The following is a 20,000-nucleotide window of genomic DNA, read 5'->3' on the forward strand; positions in this document are numbered from 1 at the left end:
CTCGCTCCGCAGCGAGCGGCGGGGCGGCGCGCGAGGAGCCAAGCGCCACGGCGGCGGCAGCGACGGCGGGGAGACGCCTCCCCGGCCGCCCGCGGCACGCCTCTCTCGCCCTACGATCCTCGCTTGGCTCGGCCGCCCCCGCCGCCCGAGCGCTGCTCGCGGCCGGCACCCGCGGGGCACCCGGGCCGGCGCGCCGGCGCCTGGCGCGTTTTAGGACACCTGAGAACTCGCGGCACCGCGCGGCTGTCACAAAGCTGGGGTCGGCCGTAGCCCGGGGAAACCCGACCGGCGGGGCGCGGGGGGGGGACGACGCGGGGCGGCCGGGCGAGGCGCGCGCCCCGCCGCCGACATCACCGCCGCCGCGGCCCCCCCTTCGCTCGCTCGCTCGCGGGAGAAAGGACTACGCCTCGTACGCGACGGGAAGCGAATTGGAAAGGAGACCACCCTGCCTGAACACCGGACACCCCCGTGGCTCCCTATTACGGAGAGCACGGAAGAGCCGGCCCGCCGAGGGCCCTCTCCGACGCGACCCGAAAGGCCTCATCGATCGGTGACGGGGGAAAGGGGGAGAGGAGAGCGAAGGAAGCCGAGGCCGCGCGGCCACGGTCTCGAGCCAGCCGACGGCCACGCGCGACCGCCGCCGCCCGGGGGGCGGACGGCAAGACGCGGGGCCCTGCGTGCGAGCGAGAAGGCAACGTCCGCGAGAGGTGCTCCGACGGCCTGAACACCGGCAGAACCGGCCCGCCGCGGAGCCTCTCCGACGCGCCCGGGGTGAACGCCTCAGCGGGCGCTGCCTGCGGGTCTGGATCAGTGAAACGAGCGGGGGGTGCCGCCACCCCCCCGGCTCCGCACGATTCCCTTCAGCGACAGCGACAGGACCGACCGGGGCGAAGCCGCGGCAGGCTTGACTCCCCCGGTCGCCTTTCAGCGTTCCAGAGTGCCGGACGACCGCCGCCGGCCGCCGGTCTTGCCCCTCCCCGCGGGCAGTCGCTTACCTCGGGGAAGGAGAGCAAAGGGTACAGAGAAAAAAACAGCGGAAACGGAAAAAAAACCGGTAAAAGCAAAACTCGGACACCGAAAAAAAGCTGCGAGAGCCCTGCGGACCCTCGCTCCGAGCCCTCCGGGAACGAGGGAAGCCAGGGCGGGCCAGACTCCACGGGCCCCCCCACGTACGGCCCGTGCCGGAGGAAAGGGCGAGGCGACGCCGCCTCGCCCGCCGACACCCTCCTCACCGGCACCTCGGGGAACGGAAGAACGAACCGCCGCCGGCTCGGGAACCCTCCGCTCTCTGCCCTCCCGCCGCGGCGGGCTCCGGCTTAGGGCCGGAGGGAAAAAGGACGAGGCGACGCCGCCTCGCCCGCCGGCAACCCTCTCTCCTCCTCGGCGGCACCCCTGCTCCGGGACGGAGGAACGAGCCGACGCCGGCTCGGGAACCCTCCGCCCGCCGCCCCCCCCGGGCTGGCCGGCCACCGGCACCGGCCACCCGCGCTCTCCCCCGCGCCGCGGCGGGCTCCGGCTTAGGGCCGGAGGGAAAAAGGACGAGGCGACGCCGCCTCGCCCGCCGGCAACCCTCTCTCCTTCCTCGGCGGCACCCCTGCTCCGGGACGGAGGAACGAGCCGACGCCGGCTCGGGAACCCTCCGCCCGCCGCCCCCCCCGGGCTGGCCGGCCACCGGCACCGGCCACCCGCGCTCTCCCCCGCGCCGCGGCGGGCTCCGGCTTAGGGCCGGAGGGAAAAAGGACGAGGCGACGCCGCCTCGCCCGCCGGCAACCCTCTCTCCTTCCTCGGCGGCACCCCTGCTCCGGGACGGAGGAACGAGCCGACGCCGGCTCGGGAACCCTCCGCCCGCCGCCCCCCCCGGGCTGGCCGGCCACCGGCACCGGCCACCCGCGCTCTCCCCCGCGCCGCGGCGGGCTCCGGCTTAGGGCCGGAGGGAAAAAGGACGAGGCGACGCCGCCTCGCCCGCCGGCAACCCTCTCTCCTTCCTCGGCGGCACCCCTGCTCCGGGACGGAGGAACGAGCCGACGCCGGCTCGGGAACCCTCCGCCCGCCGCCCCCCCCGGGCTGGCCGGCCACCGGCACCGGCCACCCGCGCTCTCCCCCGCGCCGCGGCGGGCTCCGGCTTAGGGCCGGAGGGAAAAAGGACGAGGCGACGCCGCCTCGCCCGCCGGCAACCCTCTCTCCTCCTCGGCGGCACCCCTGCTCCGGGACGGAGGAACGAGCCGACGCCGGCTCGGGAACCCTCCGCCCGCCGCCCCCCCCGGGCTGGCCGGCCACCGGCACCGGCCACCCGCGCTCTCCCCCGCGCCGCGGCGGGCTCCGGCTTAGGGCCGGAGGGAAAAAGGACGAGGCGACGCCGCCTCGCCCGCCGGCAACCCTCTCTCCTCCTCGGCGGCACCCCTGCTCCGGGACGGAGGAACGAGCCGACGCCGGCTCGGGAACCCTCCGCCCGCCGCCCCCCCCGGGCTGGCCGGCCACCGGCACCGGCCACCCGCGCTCTCCCCCGCGCCGCGGCGGGCTCCGGCTTAGGGCCGGAGGGAAAAAGGACGAGGCGACGCCGCCTCGCCCGCCGGCAACCCTCTCTCCTCCTCGGCGGCACCCCTGCTCCGGGACGGAGGAACGAGCCGACGCCGGCTCGGGAACCCTCCGCCCGCCGCCCCCCCCGGGCTGGCCGGCCACCGGCACCGGCCACCCGCGCTCTCCCCCGCGCCGCGGCGGGCTCCGGCTTAGGGCCGGAGGGAAAAAGGACGAGGCGACGCCGCCTCGCCCGCCGGCAACCCTCTCTCCTCCTCGGCGGCACCCCTGCTCCGGGACGGAGGAACGAGCCGACGCCGGCTCGGGAACCCTCCGCCCGCCGCCCCCCCCGGGCCGGCCGGCCACCGGCACCGGCCACCCGCGCTCTCCCCCGCGCCGCGGCGGGCTCCGGCTTAGGGCCGGAGGGAAAAAGGACGAGGCGACGCCGCCTCGCCCGCCGGCAACCCTCTCTCCTCCTCGGCGGCACCCCTGCTCCGGGACGGAGGAACGAGCCGACGCCGGCTCGGGAACCCTCCGCCCGCCGCCCCCCCCGGGCTGGCCGGCCACCGGCACCGGCCACCCGCGCTCTCCCCCGCGCCGCGGCGGGCTCCGGCTTAGGGCCGGAGGGAAAAAGGACGAGGCGACGCCGCCTCGCCCGCCGGCAACCCTCTCTCCTCCTCGGCGGCACCCCTGCTCCGGGACGGAGGAACGAGCCGACGCCGGCTCGGGAACCCTCCGCCCGCCGCCCCCCCCGGGCCGGCCGGCCACCGGCACCGGCCACCCGCGCTCTCCCCCGCGCCGCGGCGGGCTCCGGCTTAGGGCCGGAGGGAAAAAGGACGAGGCGACGCCGCCTCGCCCGCCGGCAACCCTCTCTCCTCCTCGGCGGCACCCCTGCTCCGGGACGGAGGAACGAGCCGACGCCGGCTCGGGAACCCTCCGCCCGCCGCCCCCCCCGGGCTGGCCGGCCACCGGCACCGGCCACCCGCGCTCTCCCCCGCGCCGCGGCGGGCTCCGGCTTAGGGCCGGAGGGAAAAAGGACGAGGCGACGCCGCCTCGCCCGCCGGCAACCCTCTCTCCTCCTCGGCGGCACCCCTGCTCCGGGACGGAGGAACGAGCCGACGCCGGCTCGGGAACCCTCCGCCCGCCGCCCCCCCCGGGCTGGCCGGCCACCGGCACCGGCCACCCGCGCTCTCCCCCGCGCCGCGGCGGGCTCCGGCTTAGGGCCGGAGGGAAAAAGGACGAGGCGACGCCGCCTCGCCCGCCGGCAACCCTCTCTCCTCCTCGGCGGCACCCCTGCTCCGGGACGGAGGAACGAGCCGACGCCGGCTCGGGAACCCTCCGCCCGCCGCCCCCCCCGGGCTGGCCGGCCACCGGCACCGGCCACCCGCGCTCTCCCCCGCGCCGCGGCGGGCTCCGGCTTAGGGCCGGAGGGAAAAAGGACGAGGCGACGCCGCCTCGCCCGCCGGCAACCCTCTCTCCTCCTCGGCGGCACCCCTGCTCCGGGACGGAGGAACGAGCCGACGCCGGCTCGGGAACCCTCCGCCCGCCGCCCCCCCCGGGCCGGCCGGCCACCGGCACCGGCCACCCGCGCTCTCCCCCGCGCCGCGGCGGGCTCCGGCTTAGGGCCGGAGGGAAAAAGGACGAGGCGACGCCGCCTCGCCCGCCGGCAACCCTCTCTCCTCCTCGGCGGCACCCCTGCTCCGGGACGGAGGAACGAGCCGACGCCGGCTCGGGAACCCTCCGCCCGCCGCCCCCCCCGGGCTGGCCGGCCACCGGCACCGGCCACCCGCGCTCTCCCCCGCGCCGCGGCGGGCTCCGGCTTAGGGCCGGAGGGAAAAAGGACGAGGCGACGCCGCCTCGCCCGCCGGCAACCCTCTCTCCTCCTCGGCGGCACCCCTGCTCCGGGACGGAGGAACGAGCCGACGCCGGCTCGGGAACCCTCCGCCCGCCGCCCCCCCCGGGCTGGCCGGCCACCGGCACCGGCCACCCGCGCTCTCCCCCGCGCCGCGGCGGGCTCCAGCTTAGGGCCGGAGAAAAAGGGTGAGGCGCCGCTCTCCTCACCCAGCCCATCATCGGGGGCCCTCCGGAGCCGAGGAAAGCCGCGGCAGGCTCTCCACTCCCCGGCCGAATCCTGCGGCACATGCCGCCAGGATTCCCTGTCCTCATCGGGTCCCCCTCCGGGACCGGGGAAGGTGCCCCGTCTTCCCCGGCCGTACGCGTTCGAGTGCCGGCCACTGCCAACTGCCGGTCTTTGTCCTTCCCTCCCCCGCGGGATCCAGCGCTCCACTTCGCCGGGAGACCCGCGGGCGCCACCTCCGCCTCGCTAGCTCCCCTCCGGAGCCTAGCTGCTATGCCGTTCCCCTAATATGGAGATACGGTTCATCGCTCCCGGACAGCGGCAAGAACGTAGGCTCTGCCCACCGGGGAGGAGCGCCAACCACGCCGACTTTTACGATGACGTAACTGGAGGCAGCGTAAAACAGCGACCCCTTCGGCTGCTGGAAGTAGCGCTGGGGACAAAAGGTCTACCCGCCACCCCGGAACAGCGCCTAAGTCCCGCCGGAGCGAGGTAGACCTGGCGACCGGCTGCCGAGGCGGGTCAAGCGGACAGCCCTGCCGGTCCCGGAGGCGGGTAGACCTGGACGCCCGGACCGGAGGCGGGTAGACCAGCGCGCCCAAGTGCCGCCGGAGCGAGGTAGACCTGGCGACCGGCTGCCGAGGCGGGTCAAGCGGACAGCCCTGCCGGTCCCGGAGGCGGGTAGACCTGGACGCCCGGACCGGAGGCGGGTAGACCAGCGCGCCCAAGTCCCGCCGGAGCGAGGTAGACCTGGCGACCGGCTGCCGAGGCGGGTCAAGCGGACAGCCCTGCCGGTCCCGGAGGCGGGTAGACCTGGACGCCCGGACCGGAGGCGGGTAGACCTGGACGCCCAAGTGCCGCCGGAGCGAGGTAGACCTGGCGACCGGCTGCCGAGGCGGGTCAAGCGGACAGCCCTGCCGGTCCCGGAGGCGGGTAGACCTGGACGCCCGGACCGGAGGCGGGTAGACCTGGACGCCCAAGTGCCGCCGGAGCGAGGTAGACCTGGCGACCGGCTGCCGAGGCGGGTCAAGCGGACAGCCCTGCCGGTCCCGGAGGCGGGTAGACCTGGACGCCCGGACCGGAGGAGGGTAGACCAGCGCGCCCAAGTGCCGCCGGAGCGAGGTAGACCTGGCGACCGGCTGCCGAGGCGGGTCAAGCGGACAGCCCTGCCGGTCCCGGAGGCGGGTAGACCTGGACGCCCGGACCGGAGGCGGGTAGACCAGCGCGCCCAAGTGCCGCCGGAGCGAGGTAGACCTGGCGACCGGCTGCCGAGGCGGGTCAAGCGGACAGCCCTGCCGGTCCCGGAGGCGGGTAGACCTGGACGCCCGGACCGGAGGCGGGTAGACCTGGACGCCCAAGTGCCGCCGGAGCGAGGTAGACCTGGCGACCGGCTGCCGAGGCGGGTCAAGCGGACAGCCCTGCCGGTCCCGGAGGCGGGTAGACCTGGCAGCCCGGACCGGAGGCGGGTAGACCTGGACGCCCGGACCGGTCCCGGAGGTGGGTAGACCTGGCAGCCGGCTGCCGAGGCGGGTAGACCTGGCAGCCCGGACCGGTCCCGGAGGCGGGTAGACCTGGCAGCCCCGACCGGAGGCGGGTAGACCTGGCATCCCCGACCGGAGGCGGGTAGACCTGGCAGCCCGGACCGGAGCAGGGTAGACCTGGCCGACCGGTCCCGGAGGCGGGTAGACCTGGCAGCCGGCTGCCGAGGCGGGTAGACCTGGCAGTCCGGACCGGAGGCGGGTAGACCTGGCAGCCGGCTGCCGAGGCGGGTAGACCTGGCAGCCCGGACCGGAGGCGGGTAGACTTGGCAGCCCGGACCGGTCCCGGAGGCGGGTAGACCTGGCAGCCGGCTGCCGAGGCGGGTAGACCTGGCACCCCGGACCGGAGGCGGGTAGACCTGGACGCCCGGACCGGAGGCGGGTAGACCTGGCCGACCGGTCCCGGAGGTGGGTAGACCTGGCAGCCCGGACCGGAGGCGGGTAGACCTGGACGCCCGGACCGGAGCAGGGTAGACCTGGCCGACCGGTCCCGGAGGCGGGTAGACCTGGCAGCCGGCTGCCGAGGCGGGTAGACCTGGCAGCCCGGACCGGTCCCGGAGGCGGGTAGACCTGGCACCCCGGACCGGTCCCGGAGGCGGGTAGACCTGGCAGCCCGGACCGGAGGCGGGTAGACCTGGACGCCCGGACCGGTCCCGGAGGTGGGTAGACCTGGCAGCCGGCTGCCGAGGCGGGTAGACCTGGCAGCCCGGACCGGTCCCGGAGGCGGGTAGACCTGGCAGCCCGGACCGGTCCCGGAGGTGGGTAGACCTGGCAGCCGGCTGCCGAGGCGGGTAGACCTGGACGCCCGGACCGGTCCCGGAGGTGAGTAGACCTGGCAGCCGGCTGCCGAGGCGGGTAGACCCACCCGGACCGGGACGGCGCGGCTGCCGTATCCCGGTTCTCCCAGGGTGGAAGGATTACGGGGGGGGCGGGTGGGGGGGGGATTATTTATACCGTGTGGGTTTTTTTTTTCCTTAACTATCGTTCTCGCCCTCGTCCCCCGATTTAAAGAGTCAAGCGTTTCCGGTACTGGGTACGCCCTGATGGGGATACAGCAGACCGAGCTGGGGGGGGGGGATGTTCGATTTTTTTTTTTTTTGGCTCTTTAATTTTCTCCCCCCTTCGCCTATTTCAAGATTCGGGCGTCTCTAATACAGGGGCAACCCTCACCCGGATCTCCCGGAGCGGCGGGGAGAGGGGGGAAGAGGAGGGGCGCGGAACAGTTGTGATTTTTTTTTTTTTTAATAGTCGTTATTGTTGCTCTTATTACTATTACTGTTACGGTCGGTTTATTGCTCCTTATGATGATGAATTACCAGTTGTTAAATAATAATCTGTTTATTTTCCCCGACGCCGCTGCTGGCGGCAAGTCTGCCTGAGCAGACTCTGGACGCCTATTTCGCTCCCCGGCCGCCGGGATCGGCGAGAGCCGGCGGCCCCCGCCGCGAGCCGCCCGGCGCCCCGCCGCGACGCGAGCTCGCCGGCCGCCGGCGGACTCGGCGACCGGCGGCCCCGATCCGGCGGCGGGTGCCGGCGCCGCCGGGCGCTCGCCGGCTTTCGCCTCTCGCGGTGGGCTTTTCCGTTCCGCTCGGTTTTGGCTCGGGGGGCTGCGAGGGGGGCGTGGGGGGGCTGAGGGCGTTGGGAGGGCTGCGCGTGTGGGCGCGCGCGGTGGGGCGGGGGTGCCGGGGCGGGTGCTTTTCCCCCGCCGCTTTGCCTCCCCGGCCGCCGGGGTCGGCGAGAGCCGGCGGCCCCCGCCGCGAGCCGCCCGGCGCCCCGCCGCGACGCGAGCTCGCCGGCCGCCGGCGGACTCGGGGACCGGCGGCCCCGATCCGGCGGCGGGTGCCGGCGCCGCCGGGCGCTCGCCGGCTTTCGCCTCTCGCGGTGGGCTTTTCCGTTCCGCTCGGTTTTGGCTCGGGGGGCTGCGAGGGGGGGCGTGGGGGGGCTGAGGGCGTTGGGGGGGCTGCGCGTGTGGGCGCGCGCGGTGGGGCGGGGGTGCCGGGGCGGGTGCTTTTCCCCCGCCGCTTTGCCTCCCCGGCCGCCGGGGTCGGCGAGAGCCGGCGGCCCCCGCCGCGAGCCGCCCGGCGCCCCGCCGCGACGCGAGCTCGCCGGCCGCCGGCGGACTCGGGGACCGGCGGCCCCGATCCGGCGGCGGGTGCCGGCGCCGCCGGGCGCTCGCCGGCTTTCGCCTCTCGCGGTGGGCTTTTCCGTTCCGCTCGGTTTTGGCTCGGGGGGCTGCGAGGGGGGGCGTGGGGGGGCTGAGGGCGTTGGGGGGGCTGCGCGTGTGGGCGCGCGCGGTGGGGCGGGGGTGCCGGGGCGGGTGCTTTTCCCCCGCCGCTTTGCCTCCCCGGCCGCCGGGGTCGGCGAGAGCCGGCGGCCCCCGCCGCGAGCCGCCCGGCGCCCCGCCGCGACGCGAGCTCGCCGGCCGCCGGCGGACTCGGGGACCGGCGGCCCCGATCCGGCGGCGGGTGCCGGCGCCGCCGGGCGCTCGCCGGCTTTCGCCTCTCGCGGTGGGCTTTTCCGTTCCGCTCGGTTTTGGCTCGGGGGGCTGCGAGGGGGGGCGTGGGGGGGCTGAGGGCGTTGGGGGGGCTGCGCGTGTGGGCGCGCGCGGTGGGGCGGGGGTGCCGGGGCGGGTGCTTTTCCCCCGCCGCTTTGCCTCCCCGGCCGCCGGGGTCGGCGAGAGCCGGCGGCCCCCGCCGCGAGCCGCCCGGCGCCCCGCCGCGACGCGAGCTCGCCGGCCGCCGGCGGACTCGGGGACCGGCGGCCCCGATCCGGCGGCGGGTGCCGGCGCCGCCGGGCGCTCGCCGGCTTTCGCCTCTCGCGGTGGGCTTTTCCGTTCCGCTCGGTTTTGGCTCGGGGGGCTGCGAGGGGGGGCGTGGGGGGGCTGAGGGCGTTGGGGGGGCTGCGCGTGTGGGCGCGCGCGGTGGGGCGGGGGTGCCGGGGCGGGTGCTTTTCCCCCGCCGCTTTGCCTCCCCGGCCGCCGGGGTCGGCGAGAGCCGGCGGCCCCCGCCGCGAGCCGCCCGGCGCCCCGCCGCGACGCGAGCTCGCCGGCCGCCGGCGGACTCGGGGACCGGCGGCCCCGATCCGGCGGCGGGTGCCGGCGCCGCCGGGCGCTCGCCGGCTTTCGCCTCTCGCGGTGGGCTTTTCCGTTCCGCTCGGTTTTGGCTCGGGGGGCTGCGAGGGGGGGCGTGGGGGGGCTGAGGGCGTTGGGGGGGCTGCGCGTGTGGGCGCGCGCGGTGGGGCGGGGGTGCCGGGGCGGGTGCTTTTCCCCCGCCGCTTTGCCTCCCCGGCCGCCGGGGTCGGCGAGAGCCGGCGGCCCCCGCCGCGAGCCGCCCGGCGCCCCGCCGCGACGCGAGCTCGCCGGTCGCCGGCGGACTCGGGGACCGGCGGCCCCGATCCGGCGGCGGGTGCCGGCGCCGCCGGGCGCTCGCCGGCTTTCGCCTCTCGCGGTGGGCTTTTCCGTTCCGCTCGGTTTTGGCTCGGGGGGCTGCGGGCGGGGGGGAGAGGGGGGCTGTGTGAGGTCTTTGCGGGGGGGGAGGGGGTTGTGGGTGTACGCGCGGCGGGATGGGGGAGATTTTCCCCCTCGCCGTCATTTTCCCCCTTCTCCCCTTCCCCCCCTCCGCGGAGCAGCGGGGCGGGGGAGCGGGGGGTGGGCCCGCAGCTGCGCGCCCTGCGCATGCGCGCGTGTCCCCCCCACCCCCCGCCCGCGGTTGAAAGGCGGGGGTTCCCGCCGCGCTAACGGTCGCGGGCTCATTGGCGCCAAAGGCAGGGAAGGGAAAGGAGGGGATGCCGCTGCGGCAGCAGGCGAGAGCGCTCGGCGAGCAGGCGGGGAGCCCGGCGCAGAGGTAGGCAGGGGAGAGGGCGTGCGGGGCGCGGTCTCTCTTTTCGGAGAAAATTCCCGCTTGGCTCGGTTGCGGTTCTTTTCCTTCCTTCCTTCTGTCGGTTGGCAACCCGCGGCAGGGGCGGGCGGGCGGGCTGAAGGAGCGACCGGCCGTCCCCGCCGCCCGAGAAAGCAGGGCGGGAGCCGGGGCACGGGCAGGGCGGGGTAGAGACTCGGCAGCCGGGGTCAGAGACCGGTCGCGCCGCCGGGATTCCCCTCTCCCGCCGGGGCGCGGAGCCGGCGGGGGCTCCGCTGGGTCCTAAAGTCTCCCGTCGTCTTTCCCCGGGAGCGGCGAAACCTGCGGGCGGGAGGAGGAGCGGGTGGCCGGATTCGCCGTGAAGCGGGCGGTGGACGGGGGTGGGGGGGCGGCTTGAGGGCAAGAGGGGGGCCGGTGGGGGGGCGAGTTTCGCTCTCTGCGCGCGCGCGCGTCTGCCTCTGCCGCGCGCGAGGAGTTCGGGGAGGGGGGGGCTGTTGGGGGGTGCGGCGGCAGACGGGGGGGTTCGGGCTGGGTGGGGGGGGGTGGGGAGGGGGTCGGCGGGAGCGTGTTTCTCTCTGCGTGCGCGCGTTTCTGCCTCTGCCGCCGGGATTCCCTTCTCCCGCCGGGGCGCGGAGCCGGCGGGGGCTCCGCTGGGTCCTAAAGTCTCCCGTCGTCTTTCCCCGGGAGCGGCGAAACCTGCGGGCGGGAGGAGGAGCGGGTGGCCGGATTCGCCGTGAAGCGGGCGGTGGACGGGGGTGGGGGTGGGGGGGCGGCTTGAGGGCAAGAGGGGGGCCGGTGGGGGGGCGAGTTTCGCTCTCTGCGCGCGCGCGCGTCTGCCTCTGCCGCGCGCGAGGAGTTCGGGGAGGGGGGGGCTGTTGGGGGGTGCGGCGGCAGACGGGGGGGGGTTCGGGCTGGTGGGGGGGGCGAGGGGGGTCGGCGGGGGGGGATTTCCGCTCTTTGCTTTGCGTGCGCGCGTACCTGCCTCTGCCGCGCGCGAGGAGTTCGTGGAGGGGGGGGGCTGTTGGGGGGTGCGGCGGCAGACGGGGGGGTTCGGGCTGGGGGGCCTGCCGGGGCAGGCCCGCGTCCGTGGGCACGCGGTGGGCGGTGGCCGCGTGCGCGCAGGTGCGTGCCCGAGCGCGTGCGGCGGCAGGCGAGGGGTTCGGTTCCGGGGGCCTGCCGGGGGATGAGAGCGCGCTTGCGCGAAGCGAAAAGGCCCCGTAACGCTCTCGCTAACGTCGCCTTCTCTGTTACAGCCCGCCGGGTCGGCCGCGCCGATGTCCGGCTGCCACCCGTGCCCGCCTGCGGGCGCGGCCGCTCGGCTCTTCTGCCGGTCGAAACCCCGTCCCTGGGAAAGCAGCAGCAGCAGCAGCCGCCGCCGCCGCCAGGGCCGTGTGCCCGGGCAGGGGCTGCCGGAGAGCCGGGCCGCCCTCCTGAGAAACGTCCGCCGTCGGCGGGAAGGGTGAGAACTGCCGAGAGGACGGTAAGGTAAGGCCCCGGCGGCCCGAGGCCAAGGGGGGGAACCGCTCCCTTCGCCGGCAGGGCGCCGTCGAGAGCCCCGCCGTCTCCCCCGGAGGGCTCGGCGCGCGTAAGACCCCCACGATCCCGGCCGTTAGAGCGTGCCCTGAAGGGAAGCCTCCCCCGGTCCTCCGTGCTCCGGTTGGGGGGGGGTGGTGTGTGGTGGTGGTGGTGGGTGGGTGGGTGTGTCCAGTGCTTGGTGCCGGAGGCCGTCGGGAGAGCGACCGCAGCCTTCTCCGCCCGAGAGCCGCTGTCGGGAGGAATAGCCCTGAGCTCTCTTCTTCCTCATGCCCCCAGCCCCAGGTGCAGGCGGCCCCTCCGCGCCGAGGGCAGTTCTGTGGAGCAGCGTAAGCTAGCGTCCGGCTTGGAGATTCTCACGGCTGGCTTCTCTTCGGTACGTTCCAGTTCCTCAAACTTTTCCAGCGGGCGGGGGGGGGGGAAGGGGGAAAAGCGCTTCTCCAACAGTCTGTCCCGGCAGCGCCACAGCGTCGTGGGCCGGAGAACCCGAAGGAGGCTCGTCTCGCCGCCTCACGGCATCGGCTCCGTCTGCGCCTTTCTTCGCGAGGGTTCCTCTAAGTCGGTCTCAGAAGCCGGGGTTACGGTGAGCTCGCTCCGGTAAGGAGCTCTTCCCTCGCTGCCTTCTGCCGTCGTCACACACGCGCCCCCCCCCGCCGCTGCCTTCGGGCCGTCCGCCTAGCGGGGAAGCTAAAGAGAAGGCCGGCCGGCCCGCCCCGTATTTAAAAAACACGCTCGCGCTCTTCCCCACAGGGAGCTGCCGATCTCCCGCCGTAGCGATAAGCGAAGGGATTTCTCCGAGCCGCCGCGTGGCTCCCGAGTTCCTCCGGCTCACGAGAGGGTAGGTCTGGGTGGTGCGGGAGTCGGGAACGTATCCCGGGAGAGCGCAAGCGCCTGCTCTGCCTGCAGAGGCGTCTCTCGCGCGTCCCCCGGAGCAGCCCGGGCTCTCGTTTTTCACCGGGCTCTCGCCGGGAGCGATTCCGCCCCTTTGGGCGGCTGGAGAGCGTTTGTCTGTCTCCTGCGTGTTAGGGTCCCGAGGGCGCCTCGAGGACCCCGACGACCTTCGCCTGGCACCTGCGCCCGCACCCACCCGCCGCCGGCTCGCCTCTCGGGACTCGGCTGGCGTGCCCGTCCCCGCCCGTTTCAAGGGGCGGAGAGGGAGCTCTCCTCAGGTAAGGCGGCGTTTGCTTCCTAGCCGGGCTTTTGCTTTCAGCCGAAACTTTCCGCTTCCCGTTCTTCGTCGCGCCGGTCGGAGGCTCGAAAGCGTCCGTCAGCGGGGACGACGAAGGTCTGGGCCGCTCTAACGATGGGGCGCGCGCCCGCGAGGCTGCCGGGCTCTCTCTCCCTTTCCCGGCGTCGGCTCCCCTTTAGCGGCGTTGCGGAGCCGAAGCGGTTCTCCTGGACGCGGGCGGGACGGTAAGTAAGGCGTTGCGGGGACCCGGCTCCTTGCCGCGTAGGGCGTGTAAACGGCACCGTGCTTTTCCGCTTTTCCGGCTGGCGCGGCCGCGAGAAGGGTCGCACTTCTTCCCTTCCGTGGGCGGCGGACGCGCAGCTAGGGCTGCCGGGCCGCTCTCGCCGAATGCCTCGCCTCTCGTCCGGTCCGATCCCCGCGGCCCGACCGCCTGAAGGTTTGCGCAAAGCCCCGGGCAAGGCCGCGTCGGTTTGCACGTCCCCGCGTCGGCCACGGGAAATATTTTGGCGGTCCCTCGACGAAGGGGTGAACTCGACGAGGCGCTTTGAGTCTTTCGGGTGGCTGCTGCCGTTGCTGTTCCGAAGAGCGGTCCGGGTGAGAGCGCGGGCGGTCGAGAGGCCTCCTGTGACCCGGTAGAGCCGGGTACTCGTCTGCCGAGGCGGGCTTGTTCTCTCGCCTCCCGGTGCGGGTGTCTATAGGTCAGAGGGCAGCGAGATGGCTCCTGCCAAAGGAAAGGCTGACGTTTCTAGCGACGCGAGGAAACGAACAGCCCTTCCCGCAGCTTGCCGATACAACTCGCCGGGGGCGGCGGCGGCGGCGGCGGCGGCGGCGCGTTTTGTCGGGCCGAGCGGCGGCCTTCTCGTGGGGGGGTGGGGGGAGGAGGCTCGGCGGCCCGAAGCCAGCCGTAGTCCGTGACGGCGCCTAGGTCGCCGTGACTCCCCTACGACGGTATCTGCCCTGACGTCCCTCCCTTCCTCTCTCCCCTCCAGCGTCCGGGTCTCGAGGAGAAGCAGGAGAGCGCCTTTCCGCCCCCCGCAGAAAGCAGCGGCTTCGCCCGAGGCCGGGCCCCCCCGCGTCGAGGTAGCCCGCCGACGTGCCGCCGCCGCGCCCGGGAGAGGTGGGTCAGGTAGGGGTCAGGACCGAGGCGGGGGGAAGGCGAGAGGGCCGCGCCACCCCCCCGGCCCGCTCGCGCCGGCTCTTGCGGGAAGGCCCACGTCCCACCCCACGTCCTGCCCCACAGGCCCCTTCTCTGCCCCACATCCCCCGTAACGGGATGAGAACCCCCTCCCTCTGCCCCACATGCTGCCCCACGGGCCCCTTCTCTGCCCCACATCCCCCCCAACGGCACCACACCCCCCTCCCTCTGCCCCACATCCTGCCCCACAGGCCCCCTCTCTGCCCCACATCCTGCCCCACAGGCCCCTTCTCTGCCCCACATCCCCCCCAACGGCACCACACCCCCCTCCCTCTGCCCCACATCCTGCCCCACAGGCCCCTTCTCTGCCCCACATCCCCCGTAACGGGATCAGAACCCCCTCCCTCTGCCCCACATCCTGCCCCACAGGCCCCTTCTCTGCCCCACATCCCCCCCAACAGCACCACACCCCCCTCCCTCTGCCCCACATCCTGCCCCACAGGCCCCTTCTCTGCCCCACATGCCCCCGTAACGGGATCAGAACCCCTTCCCTCTGCCCCACATCCTGCCCCACAGGCCCCTTCTCTGCCCCACACCCCCCGTAACGGGATCAGAACCCCCTCCCTCTGCCCCACATCCTGCCCCACAGGCCCCTTCTCTGCCCCACATGCCCCCGTAACGGGATCAGAACCCCCTCCCTCTGCCCCACATCCTGCCCCACAGGCCCCTTCTCTGCCCCACATCCCCCCCAACGGCACCACACCCCCCTCCCTCTGCCCCACATCCTGCCCCACAGGCCCCTTCTCTGCCCCACATGCCCCCGTAACGGGATCAGAACCCCCTCCCTCTGCCCCACATCCTGCCCCACGGGCCCCTTCTCTGCCCCACATTCCCCCGTAACGGGATCAGAACCACCTCCCTCTGCCCTGCATCCTGCCCCACAGGCCCCTTCTCTGCCCCACATCCCCTGTAACGGGATGAGAACCCCCTCCCTCTGCCCCACATCCTGCCCCACAGGCCCCTTCTCTGCCCCACATTCCCCCGTAACGGGATCAGAACCCCCTCCCTCTGCCCCGCATCCTGCCCCACAGGCCCCTTCTCTGCCCCACATTCCCCCGTAACGGGATCAGAACCCCCTCCCTCTGCCCCGCATCCTGCCCCACAGCCCCCTTCTCTGCCCCACATCCCCCGTAACGGGATGAGAACCCCCTCCCTCTGCCCCACATCCTGCCCCACAGGCCCCTTCTCTGCCCCACATCCCCCCCAACAGCACCACACCCCCCTCCCTCTGCCCCACATCCTGCCCCACAGGCCCCTTCTCTGCCCCACATTCCCCCGTAACGGGATCAGAACCCCCTCCCTCTGCCCCGCATCCTGCCCCACAGGCCCCTTCTCTGCCCCACATCCCCCGTAACGGGATGAGAACCCCCTCCCTCTGCCCCACATCCTGCCCCACAGGCCCCTTCTCTGCCCCACATCCCCCCCAACAGCACCACACCCCCCTCCCTCTGCCCCACATCCTGCCCCACAGCCCCCTTCTCTGCCCCAAGTCCCCCATAACGGGATGAGAACCCCCTCCCCCTGCCCCACATCCTGCCCCACAGGCCCCTTCTCTGCCCCACATCCCCCCCAACAGCACCACACCCCCCTCCCTCTGCCCCACATCCTGCCCCACAGCCCCCTTCTCTGCCCCAAGTCCCCCATAACGGGATGAGAACCCCCTCCCCCTGCCCCACATCCTGCCCCACAGGCCCCTTCTCTGCCCCACATGCCCCCCAACAGCACCAGAACCCCCTCCCTCTGCCCCGCATCCTGCCCCCCAACAGCACCAGAACCCCCTCCCTCTGCCCCGCATCCTGCCCCACAGGCCCCTTCTCTGCCCCACATCCCCCGTAACGGGATCAGAACGCCCTCCCTCTGCCCCACATCCTGCCCCACAGGCCCCTTCTCTGCCCCACATGCCCCCGTAACGGGATCAGAACGCCCTCCCTCTGCCCCACATCCTGCCCCACAGGCCCCTTCTCTGCCCCACATGCCCCCGTAACGGGATCAGAACCCCCTCCCTCTGCCCCACATCCTGCCCCACAGGCCCCTTCTCTGCCCCACATGCCCCCGTAACGGGATCAGAACGCCCTCCCTCTGCCCCACATGCTGCCCCACAGGCCCCTTCTCTGCCCCACATGCCCCCGTAACGGGATCAGAACCCCCTCCCTCTGCCCCACATCCTGCCCCACAGGCCCCTTCTCTGCCCCACATGCCCCCCAACAGCACCAGAACCCCCTCCCTCTGCCCCGCATCCTGCCCCACAGGCCTCTTCTCTGCCCCACATCCCCCCCAACGGCACCAGAACCCCCTCCCTCTGCCCCGCATCCTGCCCCACAGGCCCCTTCTCTGCCCCACATCCCCCGTAACGGGATCAGAACCCCTTCCCTCTGCCCCACATCCTGCCCCACAGGCCCCTTCTCTGCCCCACACCCCCCGTAACGGGATCAGAACCCCCTCCCTCTGCCCCACATCCTGCCCCACAGGCCCCTTCTCTGCCCCACATGCCCCCGTAACGGGATCAGAACCCCCTCCCTCTGCCCCACATCCTGCCCCACGGGCCCCTTCTCTGCCCCACATCCCCCCCAACAGCACCACACCCCCCTCCCTCTGCCCCACATGCTGCCCCACAGCCCCCTTCTCTGCCCCAAGTCCCCCATAACGGGATGAGGACCCCCTCCCTCTGCCCCACATCCTGCCCCACAGGCCCCTTCTCTGCCCCACACCCCCCGTAACGGGATGAGAACCCCCTCCCTCTGCCCCACATCCTGCCCCACAGCCCCCTTCTCTGCCCCACATCCCCCGTAACGGGATGAGAACCCCCTCCCTCTGCCCCGCATCCTGCCCCACAGGCCTCTTCTCTGCCCCACATCCCCCGTAACGGGATCAGAACCCCCTCCCTCTGCCCCACATCCTGCCCCACAGGCCCCTTCTCTGCCCCACACCCCCCGTAACGGGATCAGAACCCCCTCCCTCTGCCCCACATCCTGCCCCACGGGCCCCTTCTCTGCCCCACATCCCCCCCAACAGCACCACACCCCCCTCCCTCTGCCCCACATGCTGCCCCACAGCCCCCTTCTCTGCCCCAAGTCCCCCATAACGGGATGAGAACCCCCTCCCTCTGCCCCACATCCTGCCCCACAGGCCCCTTCTCTGCCCCACATGCCCCCCAACAGCACCAGAACCCCCTCCCTCTGCCCCGCATCCTGCCCCCCAACAGCACCACACCCCCCTCCCTCTGCCCCACATGCTGCCCCACAGCCCCCTTCTCTGCCCCAAGTCCCCCCTAACGGGATGAGGACCCCCTCCCTCTGCCCCACATCCTGCCCCACAGGCCGGCGGATGGAGAAGAAGCCCCCCCCCCGGGGAGAGGCAGCCGGGGCGCCGGGCCGCCTCAAGTCGCCCGCCGCCCTCCCTCGGGCTGGGGCCGGGGGACGCCCGAGGAACCAGACGGGGCCAGAAAGGCAACGAAGAGGCGGCGCTCGACCGAAGAAAGGACGGAAGAAACGGACCCGGGAACAAATGAGTTCTAACGGACGGTGCCCGTAAGAATTAAAGGAAGGAAGGCAGGAACGCGAGCCAGCCAGCGGCTGGGCGCGGGCGGGGCGTGCGCCCGCCTGTCTGTCCGCGGGACTCTCGGGGCGGCGGGGGGCTCGGGGCGGAGGGCCTTCCTCGGGGAGGGGAGGATGGCGACGCGCCGAGGCCGCGGCGAGACGGAGAGGAACGACGCGCGCGCGCGCACCCCCCCCCCCACCTCCCCCCGACCCTACCCCCCAGAAGTACAAAATAAAAGAAAGAAATAATGAGAAAAACAGAGACGGGGGGGCGTGTGTGGTGTGGGGGTGTGTGGGGGGGGGAGGGGGGGCACAGACGGGGGGCACGGGGAGGAACAACGCATGCGCGCGCAGGCCCCCCACCCCCGATGAAATAAACAAACAAATACATTTCAAAAAAAGTAAAACATAACACTAAAGAAAAAGACGGGGGCGGGGTGGAGGAATACGCGCACGCCACCCTCGACCCCACCCCCAGCCCACCCCCCGAAAACTAATAAATAAATAAATAATACAAAGGCGGGGGGGGGGGGGGGAAATACACGGGCATGCGCGCGCACACACACCCCCCCCCCCCCCCCCCCCGAAATAAATAAATAAATAAATAAATAAATAAATAAATAAATAAATAGATTGATTAATTTTAAAAATTTAGAAAATAATTTAAAAAAAGACACGGGGGGGGGGGGGGGCGGCCCGGGGTGGAGAGCAATACGCACGCGCACACCACCCCCCACCCCACCCCACTACATAAATGAATAAATAAATAAATTCTGAGACAAAACAGGTAAGGGTGGGGTGGGGGGAGCGTATGGGGGGTGGGGAAGAAACGATACGCGGCCGCGCCCATGCGCGCCCCCCCCTTTAAATAAATAAGCGAATGAATAAATGAATATAAAATCCGGGGGGGGGGGGGTGGGGGTGGGGTGGGGGGGTTGGTGGAATAATACACGCGCGCGCACACACACCCCCCCCACCCCCCCGCGCCCCCCCCCCCCCCCAAAACCTACTAAATGAATAAATAATGAGAAAAAGGGGGGGGACGGACACCAACACGACGACGACGACGACGACAACACGCGCGCGCGCGCACCCACCCCCTACGTAATAAACGAATGAAGGAAGGAACGAATGAATGAAAGAAACGGGGGGGGGGGGGGGTGGGGGGGGGCGAGGGAGGAACGATACACAGACGCGCGTGCGCACGCTCCCAGCCCCCCACCCCCCCCACCCCCCCCCCCCCCCGCCCCCCGTTTAATTAAATAAATAAAGAAAACCGAACAGAACGGGGGGGGAGGGGAGAGGGGAGAGGAACAACGCACACCCGCCCACCCCCGCCCCCCCCGCAAATGAAAAGTAACTAACTAACTAAATAAAACCAGACAGACAGAACGGGGGGAGGGGAGGTTGGGGGCGCCGGAACAGGACACACACACGCGCGCCCCCCCCCCCCGCCCGAATGAACGAATAAACACATAAACGGGAAAATTAAACTAAATAAATAAGTGAAATAACATTTTAAAAAATTATAAAAAAAAAAAAAAAAATGAAAAAAGAAGACGGGGGGGGGGGGGGGGCGGGGAGGAACAACGCGTATGCAAATAAATAAATAAATGAATGAAATTTGAAAGAAAGAAGACGCCCCCCGCCCCGGGGGGGAACGACCGGCACCCCTCCGCCCCCCCCCCCCCCCCCCCCCCCCCCCCGAGAAAAAAAAAAAGCGATAGAAGAAAAGAATTAAAAAGGACAAGACAAAAATGTACAAAAAGAATGAAAGGAAGAAAAAAAAAAAGGAAAAAAATAAGAGTCGCCACCGATAGGGGGGCGGGGGGGGCGAGTCGCCGGGGCGGGGGGCGGGGGGGGGGGGGGGGGGGGGGGGCGGGGGGGGCGCGGTGAACGGGAAGGAACACCAGGTCTAGCCCCGCCGCGGAAAATAGACTCGCCGCGGGGGGCGAGTCGCCGGGGGGGGCGGGGGGGGGGCTGGGGGGGGAAGAAAAAAGGAAAAAAAGGAATAAAAATTGTAAGCCAAGGGAGGAAAAAAGAAAATCTAAAAATAAAAAAAAATTTAAAAAAAAAAAAAAAAACGGAAAAAAATGAATAAAAATTGTAAGCCGACGGAGGAATAAACAAAATCTAAAAATAAAAAAAAATTAAAAAAAAGGAAAAAATTAATAAAAATTGTAAGCAAAGGAAGGAAGAAACAAAATCTAAAATTAAAAAAAAATTTTAAAAAAATTAAAAAAAAAGGAAAAAAAATAATAAAAATTGTAAGCGAACGGAGGAATAAACAAAATCTAAAAATAAAAAAAGAAATTGAAAAAATAATAATAAAAAATTTAATAAAAATCGTAAGCCGACGGAGGAATAAAGAAAATCTAAAAATAAAAAGAAATTAAAAAAAAAATAAAAAAAATAAAAATGGAAAAAATTAGTAATTGTAAGCAAACGGAGGAATAAACGGAATCTAAAAATAAAAAGAAATAAAAAAAATTTAAAAAATATAAAATGGAAAAAAATAATAAAAATTGTAAGCCGACGGAGGAATAAACATCATCTAAAAACAA

Source organism: Numenius arquata, unplaced genomic scaffold (assembly GCF_964106895.1).
Source record: "Numenius arquata unplaced genomic scaffold, bNumArq3.hap1.1 HAP1_SCAFFOLD_357, whole genome shotgun sequence".
Lineage (NCBI taxonomy): Eukaryota > Metazoa > Chordata > Aves > Charadriiformes > Scolopacidae > Numenius > Numenius arquata.